General features: G+C 37.3%; 1 long non-coding RNA gene across 1 annotated transcript in view; it reads left to right on the forward strand.

Annotated features, from left to right (window-relative positions):
• The first annotated feature begins 3,513 nt into the window (after positions 1-3,513).
• Positions 3,514-10,702, forward strand: part of LOC108529305 (uncharacterized) — a 158,644-nt gene continuing 151,455 nt past the window's right edge. The window contains exons 1-2 of the long non-coding RNA XR_001885485.1: positions 3,514-3,531; positions 9,424-9,500. This is a non-coding gene — a long non-coding RNA (uncharacterized LOC108529305). The remainder of the gene's footprint in view (positions 3,532-9,423; positions 9,501-10,702) is intronic.

Here is a 10,702-nt window from a genome sequence, read left to right on the forward strand (position 1 = left end):
CTCCCAGAATTTGGCTGTCAGAGATGAAGTAGCTAAGCCTAAGAAGCCACCTGGATAAGAGGCTAAACTGACAACAGCAACAAGCTCTTTACAGAACAACAATCTACAGGTCAGTGATACGTTAAACTAGTCAAACATCAGATCTTTTAATTGACACCTCTCTTAGCTAGTAATGTTATCTCTGGTTTTCTCTTACCGTATAAATAATAGTGATAGATTACTAATAAAGTAGAATATTGTTGAATATTGGCTCACAGGAACCATCTCTTTTTCTTGCATTTTTTCCAGATAAGGATTTTTTTTCACATTTAAATGATCTGCATCTTGAAGTATCTGCCATTTATAAAGGGAGTTCAATATACCACAGCATCCAGGAATATGAGTGGGAGGAACTCTATTTCATAGTTACTTTCTCCTGGAGGCACTCCCTTTTGTCCAAGTTTCAGCCAGGGAATTAATGGGGAGCAAACCAAGATCAATTTTAATTGATTGTTCAGGTTTTTAAATAATTTGCATTATTCCCTAATACTTGACAGAATAACCACAGTACTTGAGTCTTGTACCCTGTAATTTTAACTCTAATTCTTAAACCTTTTTACTGTACGGCAACTTTTGCATCTACAAACAGCACACCACCCTCATAGTGTGTCAGAGGAAATAGGGGAGCAGAATAAAGGGGGAAATGTGACAAAAACATACTTATATTTGTGTACTCACACACACAGACATACACACACAAACACACACACACTCTAGCTGCCATGGTTCCCATTACTGGTATTAGAATGTTGTGTAGGGAATAAAATTTTGCAAATATTAAATTGATGCACTTTAATTTCTTCTTAAATCGTGTTTGCAGACTTCTACCTCCAAAATTATGTCATGAGGTTAGTTGACCCAAAGCAGGAGAGAGCAGCATTGGCAATGGTCTTTAAAATCAGGTTTGGATGCTAGAGTACACTGGTAATCGCTTTAGCAAATGGTTAGCAAATGTGGCAGATGCCATTGGTTGTCTACCCAACAGTAATTCTCTGCTTCTAATCTTGCTAACAGAATCCAGACTGTGGGGCATTCATTGTGCCCAGCCTTTTGAGTGGCTAAGTAATTCAAATGACTAAAAATGCTTATAGAGACTGTATAAATTAGTGGTTCTCCATTTTGATGATATATTACATTCAACTGAGGAGCCTAAAAATACTGAAATCAGGGATCTGCTCCCATAAATTCTGAGTTAATTAATCTAGAGTGAGACAACGCATTGATATTTGTAAAAGCTCAAAACTAGCTATGATGCGAATCATTGGTTTTAATTCTTGAAATCATCACATTTTAAAACAAATTGGTCTATTCTCAGTTCTCTCTTCACTTCCAGTTATGAGAATATTTAAAGACAAAATAATGAACAATATGGCTACGACATTGGAAAACTGCCAACATCTCATTTAATACCAAGAGCAGTAATTACATGGCCAACTACGTTGCATTAGTGAAACTAAATTTCCTCTGTACCTCTGAGTCATAGTCTGAGAAAACATGTGGACTGCCTAAATAATATCCATTTTTGAGTCCTGTCATTGGTAAGATATTTTTCATACGCACTCATTAAATACTTATAACATTACAAAAATGTGGAATTAGTATCCATTCCCATTTTGTAGATGAGAATATTGAGGCATGACAGGAATATAGTTAGTGGGATCAACTCAGATTTCTTGGGCTCCAGAGTTCATAATCTTTCCACTTTACTGTTACTGCTTTTCAAAAGCTGCCTCTTTTCACCCCTTTCCCAGTATCAGATCCTCTGCTTATATAGGGCAAAGCCAGAGTTGGAATTTGGCATTTCTGTCTAATGCTTCAGCTCTTAAATTTAAGATTCAGTATAGTCATGAGACAGTTCTATTGGATTACTTTTTGGGACCGAGACTATGTCTATCAGTCCAAGTCCTCAGGGCCAAACCCTTCAGCTCCTGGGAGCATTCCAGTGCCTCCAATCCTAGGGGAATGATAGCAATTCCCGTGAGCTTCTTGGTGTTCATTTTAGAAACTGTTTTCTTTTCTGGAAGTACTTGCCGTGAATCATCAAGAATCAAATTCATCAGTACATTGTGTCTCAGTCACTTTGGGATGTAAATGATCAGGATTGGCCATCACGTCCAGCAGGCTGACTGGATAAAAATCAGATTTTTTTTTTTTTTTGAGACGGGATTTCGCTCTTGTTGCCCATGCTGGAGTGCAATGGCGTGACCTTGGCTCACCGCAACCTCTGCCTCCTGGGTTCAAGCTATTCTCCTGCCTCAGCCTCCTGAGCAGCTGGGATTATGGGCATGTGCCACCACGCCCAGCTAATTTTGTATTTTTAGTAGAAACGGGGTTTCTCCATGTTGGTCAGGCTGGTGTTGAACTCCTGACCTCAGGCGATCCACCTCCCAAAGTGCTGGGATTATAGGCGTGAGCCACTGCTCCAGGCCCAGATTTCAATTTTAACAAAACATTTCTAACGGTTAATGTGCCTTAGAAGAGGGACTGTGATGTTCCAGAACAAAATTTAGTTTCATGTCTGAATTTTCTCTTTTCACCTACTAGTGACTGAAAATGCCCTAGACGATTTGTTATTGTTAGTATTTTGCTTAGCTGTCAACAAAATCTTCTTTACCTGTAATCAGTGGGTATTTCTTGGGGAAAAAAATCTCAAGCCAATATTAACTGACTTGATTTATTCTGTTTCTGATGTTTCTCTTACTTTACTCATTTTTCAGTTCATTGCATCTAAGCTGTTGAATTCTATTAAGAAGGCCTATTTTCCAAATGACCAAAGCAGTTGTAAAAAAATATTACTGTTAACTTTCTGAATAATATAGTACCTCAATTCATGTCCATTTGCACTCACTGAACATGCTGGGGTTTTTTTTTTTGGGTAAATATGACAGAGGTATATTGATCTCTTAAGTGCCTAATCAAACTCTGTTAATACTGCTAGCCATAAACTACCTAGCAGAATGGCATAGCTTGGAAATGTTTGCATGTATGAGTCAAACTTAAATAAAATAATTTATCACAAGACTACTTCTCTGGACTTACTGGGAGTGCATACTAGATTTTTTTGTACAGTGTTATTAATCTACATGTTGGCTTTGTCTAATTCTATGTAAAGTATGCTGATTTATTAGAATGCTCACTCTACAGTAAACTGATAATTGGATGCTCTTGAAAGAATGAGTTTCATTGATCTAGTCAATGACCACAGATATTACTGAAGTAAACCTCTTAACAGTGTTTGGGCGTATTTTGGCCATGATCAATGTTTCTGAATCTTCCCTTGTATTTTTTTGTTTTCTTTTGTTTTATTTGGCACTATCTGCATTGATTTAAATCTGCAGCAAATTTAATGTGCTAAATTCATCTTGACACAAAGTTTCATTACTTTTCTGGAGATGTGAACTTTTCTTTGTTTATTATAGATTAAAAATCTTCCCTGACAGTCTTTGAAAATAATCTGTTTGTACTTATGTCAATATGCATCAGCGGTTGACAGTAAGTAAAGTGAAAAATTAAAGATATTGCCTTTAAAATAATAGAATTACATTTCTTTTCCTTTTGTTTTTAAAGCCATTGCAAGGATCTACCTTGGTGCCCTCTAAAGAAATTCTGAATTTTCTGAGAACAAGAGGTCAGGTCCAATATGTGGAAGTCTTTTCTGTATGTCTGTGAGTGGAAAGTGAGAACTGATATGCCAAGGGATGAGTAATGAGCCTCATCTTGACGCAGAATCCCCGAAAACCAACTTTTACTGAAGAGCGTGCAGGCAGCTTTATAACCCATTTGACAACATTAAACCCAAAAGAAGAAAATCCACTGGTTCTAAACTATGTGCAGATTGCTTATCAGTCCTCTGACATATACATAATGAAAAGATGTAAAATATACAGGTTCATGACATTTTGTTAGAATTACAAGACAAAGAGGGAAAACCCTCACAGTATGAATATGCATGCCATACTTTCTGGTTAGAGTAGAAGCCATTTGAGAATGTTTGATTTTTTGTTCCCCATTTTAATGTTTAGGAAGTTAAAATTTTCTCTAGATATAAAGCAAATAAGGGTCACCATGTTTATTTGATTGATTTTCTTTGAAAAAATAATATAAAAAGCTATATACATGCATATGGTAATAAGTTCAAAAGGTAGCAAAGGGATTTGAGGCAAAAAGTAAGCCTCCTCCCTCCTAAAAATATTAGGTAATAGGCTACCTAAGATCTTCCTGAAGACAGCCAGCTACCTGTTTCTTGCATATCCTGCCAGAGACACGTTCAATGCATTCACAAATATATATGTATGTAAATATGTGTGTGTGTGTATATATATATATTACACACCTGCATTCAACACATACACATACACAAATGATAGCATGTTGCACAGTGTCTTCTACTTTGATGTTTTCATTTAATAATGCTTTTTGAAGAGTTTTTTTATATCGTTGCACACAGAGTTTTTCCATGCCTTTTTTTTTCCTTGAGACGGAATTTCGCTCTTGTTGCCCAGGCTGGAGTGCAATGGTGCAATCTTGGCTCACCACAACCTCCGTCTCCCGGGTTCAAGCGGTTCTCCTGCCTCAGCCTCCTGAGTAGCTGGGTTTACAGGCATACACCACCACACCCAGCTAATTTTGTATTTTTAGTAGAGATGGGGTTTCTCCATGTTGGTCAGGCTGGACTCGAACTCCCTGACCTCAGGTGATCCACCCACCTTGGCCTCCCAAAGTTCTGAGATTACAGGCATGAGCCACCATGCCCGGCCTGTTCCACGCTTTTAAAAAACTGCATAATATTTTATCAATGTAGCATAATCTATTTAAGCAGTCCTCCGTTGATGGACATTTAGGTCATTTCCAATTCCTTGTTATATTGAATACTGTTTTAGTGAATATCAGTTTACATAGATTATTTCTTACATATGCAAGGATATCTTTAGGATATACACATATGTGGAATTGTTGGGTTTAAGAATATGTTTAATTAAAATTTTGACAAGCTTTGCCAGTGTGATATTTGGGCATTTAACAATCAGTGTGGCACAGGCTCCAGTCCATCAGAATGGATGCTGACTGTAGACAGCTGGTAAAGGCTGCATGTCAGATGAGAATATTGTCAAACTGCCCTTCAAAGATGTAACTGATTGTTCTCCTTTAAATAAGTGATGAGGACAGGTACTATAGTTTTCCATTACTATTCCTATTTATAGAATTAGCTAACTCTCAATGGTTTTTAAATAGTCATTATTACCAATAAAATGTTACCTGAGACCACTGGTGAATTGTAGTCATAAAGGTGCTATATTTAGACTGCCTGTTAAATATATTAAATATGTTATTCATTACAAAGAAAAATTAAATATTGTCTATCAACATTAACATCACATAGAGCTCCTTCCTGATGTAGCTGAAAAGTGACCAGAGCAGGGGCTTATCTGCCTCTTTTTTTGGAAGGTAAACTTCATAGGGGCAGAAACTTGTTTTGTTCTTTTTCCCCGCAATAATATCTTCAACATCTAGAAAAATGGCTGGTAGTGGTTTAACCAAATATTTCCTTGCTGAATACATATATAAATATTGAACTGAAATATAAAGTCTTCTCTACAAGGACAAGGAAAATTGTAAATATTTATATAGCCACACTTACTTTTCTTGTTACATCTATTTTCTGTTTCCTAACATTTGGAGATTGGCCACTTGTTTATTATTATTATTAGAGATGGAGGTCTTGGTCTGTTAAACAGGTTGGAGTATAGCAACACAATCACGGCTCTCTGCAGTGTCAGTCACCTGGGCTCAAGGAATCCTCCTGCCTCAGCCTCTCAAATAGCTGGGGCTACAGGCATGCACCACCCTGCCTGGCTAATTTTAAATTTTTATTTGCAGAGATGGGATCTCACGATGTTGCCCAGGCTGGTCTTGAACACCTGAGCTCAAGAAATTCTCCCACCTTGGTTTTCCAAAGTGCTGGGATTACAGATGTGAGTCACTGTGCCCAGCCATGGAGACTGGCCACTTATTAAAGATGTATCCTAAAGTCAAAATTGTTAAAACAAAGCCTAGATTTCATTAGGAAGAAATCCTTGAGGAAGAGTGTCTATGTTTGAATATTCTTAAGCCATGGTTATTGCTGAAATTTGTACATTTTATAATATGGTAATTGTATTTAGCTAGCTGATGTCTTTTGTTTTGGAGGGCTGGGGTGTAGATACTTGTGAATGTAGAATTTAGCACCTGAAGTAGTAATTATGTGTACTTAGAAATTACAGGGTAGGAACTGGAAATTGGAATGGAAAAAGCAGGTTATGGAAAATAATATGCAATATATAGATTTATGTGTTAAGTACTGTGGGGACACATAGCAAAAAATGCTTGTGATACCTTAAAACAAAGTTGCTAACTTTCTTAATTCTCTCCCGCCTCCTGCCACCTCCAATTCATGAGAAACAATGAGGCAAAGTCATGAAACAAGATGATGGTTCAAAAACACCACAATATCAACACTGAATTCAATGCAGTCTCATAAATTGAGACTGTCTGGGAAATGCTTGATGTAGGAATATGGTTTCACGTCTAATGCAAAGTCTTCACAACAAACTGCATTATTTGGACTATTTTTAAAACTTTTCTCCCATGGAAATATAATTCTATATTATAAACACGGGAACTTGAGATGACTGAAAAAACAACACAGAATTTCAGATAAACAAGGACTAGCTAAATGTACTAGGTGAGACTATATAGGAACCTTAAAAGGGTATGAATGCTACATTTTTTTTTTTTTTTTTTTTTTGAAATGGAGTCTTGCTCTATCACCCAGGCTGTAGTGCAGTGGCACCATCTCTGGTCACTGCAAGCTCCGCCTCCCGGGTTCACGCCATTCTCCTGCCTCAGCCTCCTGAGTAGCTGTGACTATGGGCACCCGCCACCGTGCCCGGCAAATTTTTTTGTATTTTTAATAGAGACGGGGTTTCACCATGTTGGCCAGGCTGGTCTCGAACTCCTGGCCTCAAGTGATCTTCACACCTTGGCCTCCCAAAGTGCTGGGATTATGAGGCATGAGCCACCACACCTGGCCTTGCATGCTACATAATTGTTAGGAAAGGCTCTCACTGTAAGCTTCATGAGGAGTGGGTTTCTTTGGTTCACCATCATATTCTTGCACCTAGCACCCTGTGCACAGTAGGTACTAACCAAATATTTGTTGAATGAATTCGTGAATGAAAAGGAAGAATGTTCTTTGTCAGGCTATCATAGGGGAATCTCAGCAAAAGCAACAAGTGGTCAGCATTTGTTAAAATGTTGAACTTCATAAAGGAAAGGGATAAAGTGTGAGTTATTAAATAATGCCCGTGATATCCAGCCCGTATTCCATTAAGCCCCAGGCTAAAGGGTGAACAGTTAATTTCATAGCTGTACTAAATAGTTATATCGCATATCAGTCAAGGTGATATATGCCTCTAAATCCCTCGGAAAGCACCCAAGGGCAAAGGCCAGAAATCATTATAAGCTTGACTAGGAAAACCACTGATAAAGTGGGTCATGGAACTTTTTTTTTTAATGCCAAGAAAATAATGTAATAATGGGATTGTGTCTTTCCTCATTTCCTTTGAAAATGCTTTTAGTATTAGGATCTATTCAATCAAAGGATTTAGGAATATTCTAACAATGGAAGGTTCTGCGTTTTACATTCAGTACTTATTAAAGTGGATACCTGCTGAGTTGTATTATCAGATTAACATCTCTATGAATCAAAAATAGAGAGAGGGAAGTTTATTGGACTTTGTAAAGATATTTACGTTAGGAAGACTGACAATTACTAAAGTTTTATTTGAGGGTAGTAAATGGGAAGATTTTCTATGTGAAAATTGAATGTAGATAATAATAATGGAAGAATGTTTAATAGATAAGGCTTTAGAATTTTACAAAGAGCTTTCAGTTATAATATGCAATTAAGCATATTGGAAAAGCTATTGAAAATAAAGCATAGTTCCACATTGTTAAAGAAATGAGGCCTGGAAGCAATATTCACAATTAACATCGGGTTAGTTCATCATCCTCTGATTTATAGTGATTTAACAATGTAGCCTGGCACACATTTTTCAAAATCCAATTGCTAATCTATTTCAGGTCAAAATGAATTGGAACACGATTAGAACTTCATCTTGGTGTTCTGACCTGAAATGAAAATGCATGTACCAGTGCTGTCAAGTTTGCATTACTTCTGGGTACTACATCATGTTTCTAGGATGGTTTTTCATCATCACAGCAACTGCACGTCGCTGTCTTATCCCTTTTTATTCCTGGAAGAGGTGGAATTCCCTTTGAAATAAAAGGAAGTTCTGCATGTGAGACAAATGTGGAGGCTCATTGTGGAGGTGGTAGAATAAACAGTGGTTGGGATGAACATAGACACTATTTCAATCCTTTGTATGTTTCTTTTCTTCTATCCCAAAACTTCCTAGTGAAGTACTTTTCTGTAACTCTCCCTCACTCACCTACAAAGTGATGTGGTAAAACAAACTTTCACCTTTTAATCAAGAAAGATATCAGTTAAGAGGTGATTTAGCAATTTCCAAGGAATCTCTGATTTTTGCAAAACGTGTTGGGGAAGGGATTGAATTCTTCAATGTTTCCTTTGGGACCACGCAATAAAGATGCAGCCGTGTTAATTGGTGAACAAAGCTGATTGGCTGGGATTGCCTTGGATTACTGCATTCAAATTTGGCTTAATTCTCCCCAACTTAAGGTTACTGGCTTATGCAATGTTAAATTGTGAAAACTAAACGAATAGAGACAGACTTAACAATTCATCCCCAAATGCTTTTCTACATATTTTTAATGATATCCATGTGTACTCCCTTAATAAGCAAGATAGACACTCAAATATTTCTTCTCAGAGCTTCTGGGCAAATGCAACCTGCTTTAAGAAAACTCTGTGAAAATCCAAATTTAACCTTTTTTTAAAAAAAACAAAATAATCATCCCCTTGAAAGCCTGTGAGAAACCGAAGGGTAGTTATATCCATTTGCTTAGTTCTGAAGGAGTTTCTATATATTAAATGTTTAATGGTCCTCTGAAGGGGGAGCAGTTTGTTTTAGCTAAGGGCCTGCAGCCACAAACAGATATGTGAATTTTCTACATAACTGTGGAATCTAGCACTTCTTGTAGAGCAGCATTGGTAGTTTTGGGGGAATGATGGTTATAAGAATTTGAGAATGAGCTAGAAATAGATTTGCTGGGAAAATATGGGCCGAAAGGGATTCTCCAGACCTTGATACTACATAACAACAGACTCATAGTAGTACTTCTTCGATGAAATGAGACAAATCTTAAGAGCACTGGAGGCTGAAAAGGTGACTCTCTGTGGACCATTTTACTTTTCTCTTACAGGAGTCAGTGAAGCAAGTTCATGAGACTCGGAGGCAAGGACACCAAACCAGGAGTTTTAGCTCCTACCCATGGTACTCGTAAGTGATTAAAGAGCTGCAGCTTCACAAGAGACAGCAAGGGCAAGGGTAGGGCCATAAGATTTCATAAGTCTTGAAAGCAGGGAAAAGGCAGCTTGCCCCTGCTTTTACTGGAAACAGCAAGATTCCAAGTCAGGAATTCCAAACTGTCAGAGGAAGGAGTGGGTCATAGTTTTGTGGGGCCTGAAACTTATACAACTTTCAGAATACAAAATAAGGTGTAGTGTAGGGCCCTCCAAGAAATCTGTGTTAAAGAAAGGTCCTGAATCTTATGATATGATCTATAACAGATCTTTATCCCTTGCTGTGTAAAGCAAAACATACATCACTCTTTTTTTCTATTGACACCTTGATATAACATCACTCTTGAGTAGTAGTAATAATAATAGTTTATTGAGCTCTTATTATGTGCTGAGCTCTATGTTAGAACCTTCCTGCATTAGTTTGCTAGGACTGTTGTAACCCAATGCCACAAATTGGGTGGCTTAAAACAACCAAAATTTATTTTCTGAGCTCTGGAGGCTTAAAGACCAAAACGAGCGCATCAACAGAGCCAATTTCCTTCCAAAATCTCTAGGGGAGGATGCTTCTTTGCCTCTTTGGTTTTCTGGTAGCCCCTGGCATTCCTTGGCTTGTGGCACCATCATTTCAATCTTTGCCTCCATCTTCACATGATGTTTGTCCCTGTGTGTGTTTTCTTTTATTATAAGGACACCAGTCATTTTGGATTAGGGCCTACTCTAATTCAGAATGATCTCATCTTATTTTGTTTACATCTGCAAAGATTCTATGTTCCCAAATCAGGTCACATTCACAGGGACTAGGAGTTAGGACCTCAACATACATTTTGGGAAGAGGGGACCACAATTGAACCTATTGCACTTACAGATGACTCCTTTAGTCTTCACACTAATCCTGAGAGGAAGTTGCTATTATTACTCCTTTTTACAGTTGAAGAAACTGAGAGAAATGCCTGAGGTCACTAAGTTAGATGCTTTAGTGCTGAGATTCCATAGTTCCAACCTAAGCCTGATGCCTCCTGTGCCCACATATTTAATTCTGATAGAAGTGAATTAATCAATTTCTGTCTGAAAAAAGACCGTAATTATAGCTAGAGTTTTCTTTTTTATTTTATTTTATTTTATTTTTTTATGTGTTTGTTTTTTATTTTTTATTTTATTTATTTATTTATTTATTTATTT

Source organism: Rhinopithecus bieti, unplaced genomic scaffold (assembly GCF_001698545.2).
Source record: "Rhinopithecus bieti isolate Rb0 unplaced genomic scaffold, ASM169854v2 scaffold_5882, whole genome shotgun sequence".
NCBI lineage: Eukaryota > Metazoa > Chordata > Mammalia > Primates > Cercopithecidae > Rhinopithecus > Rhinopithecus bieti.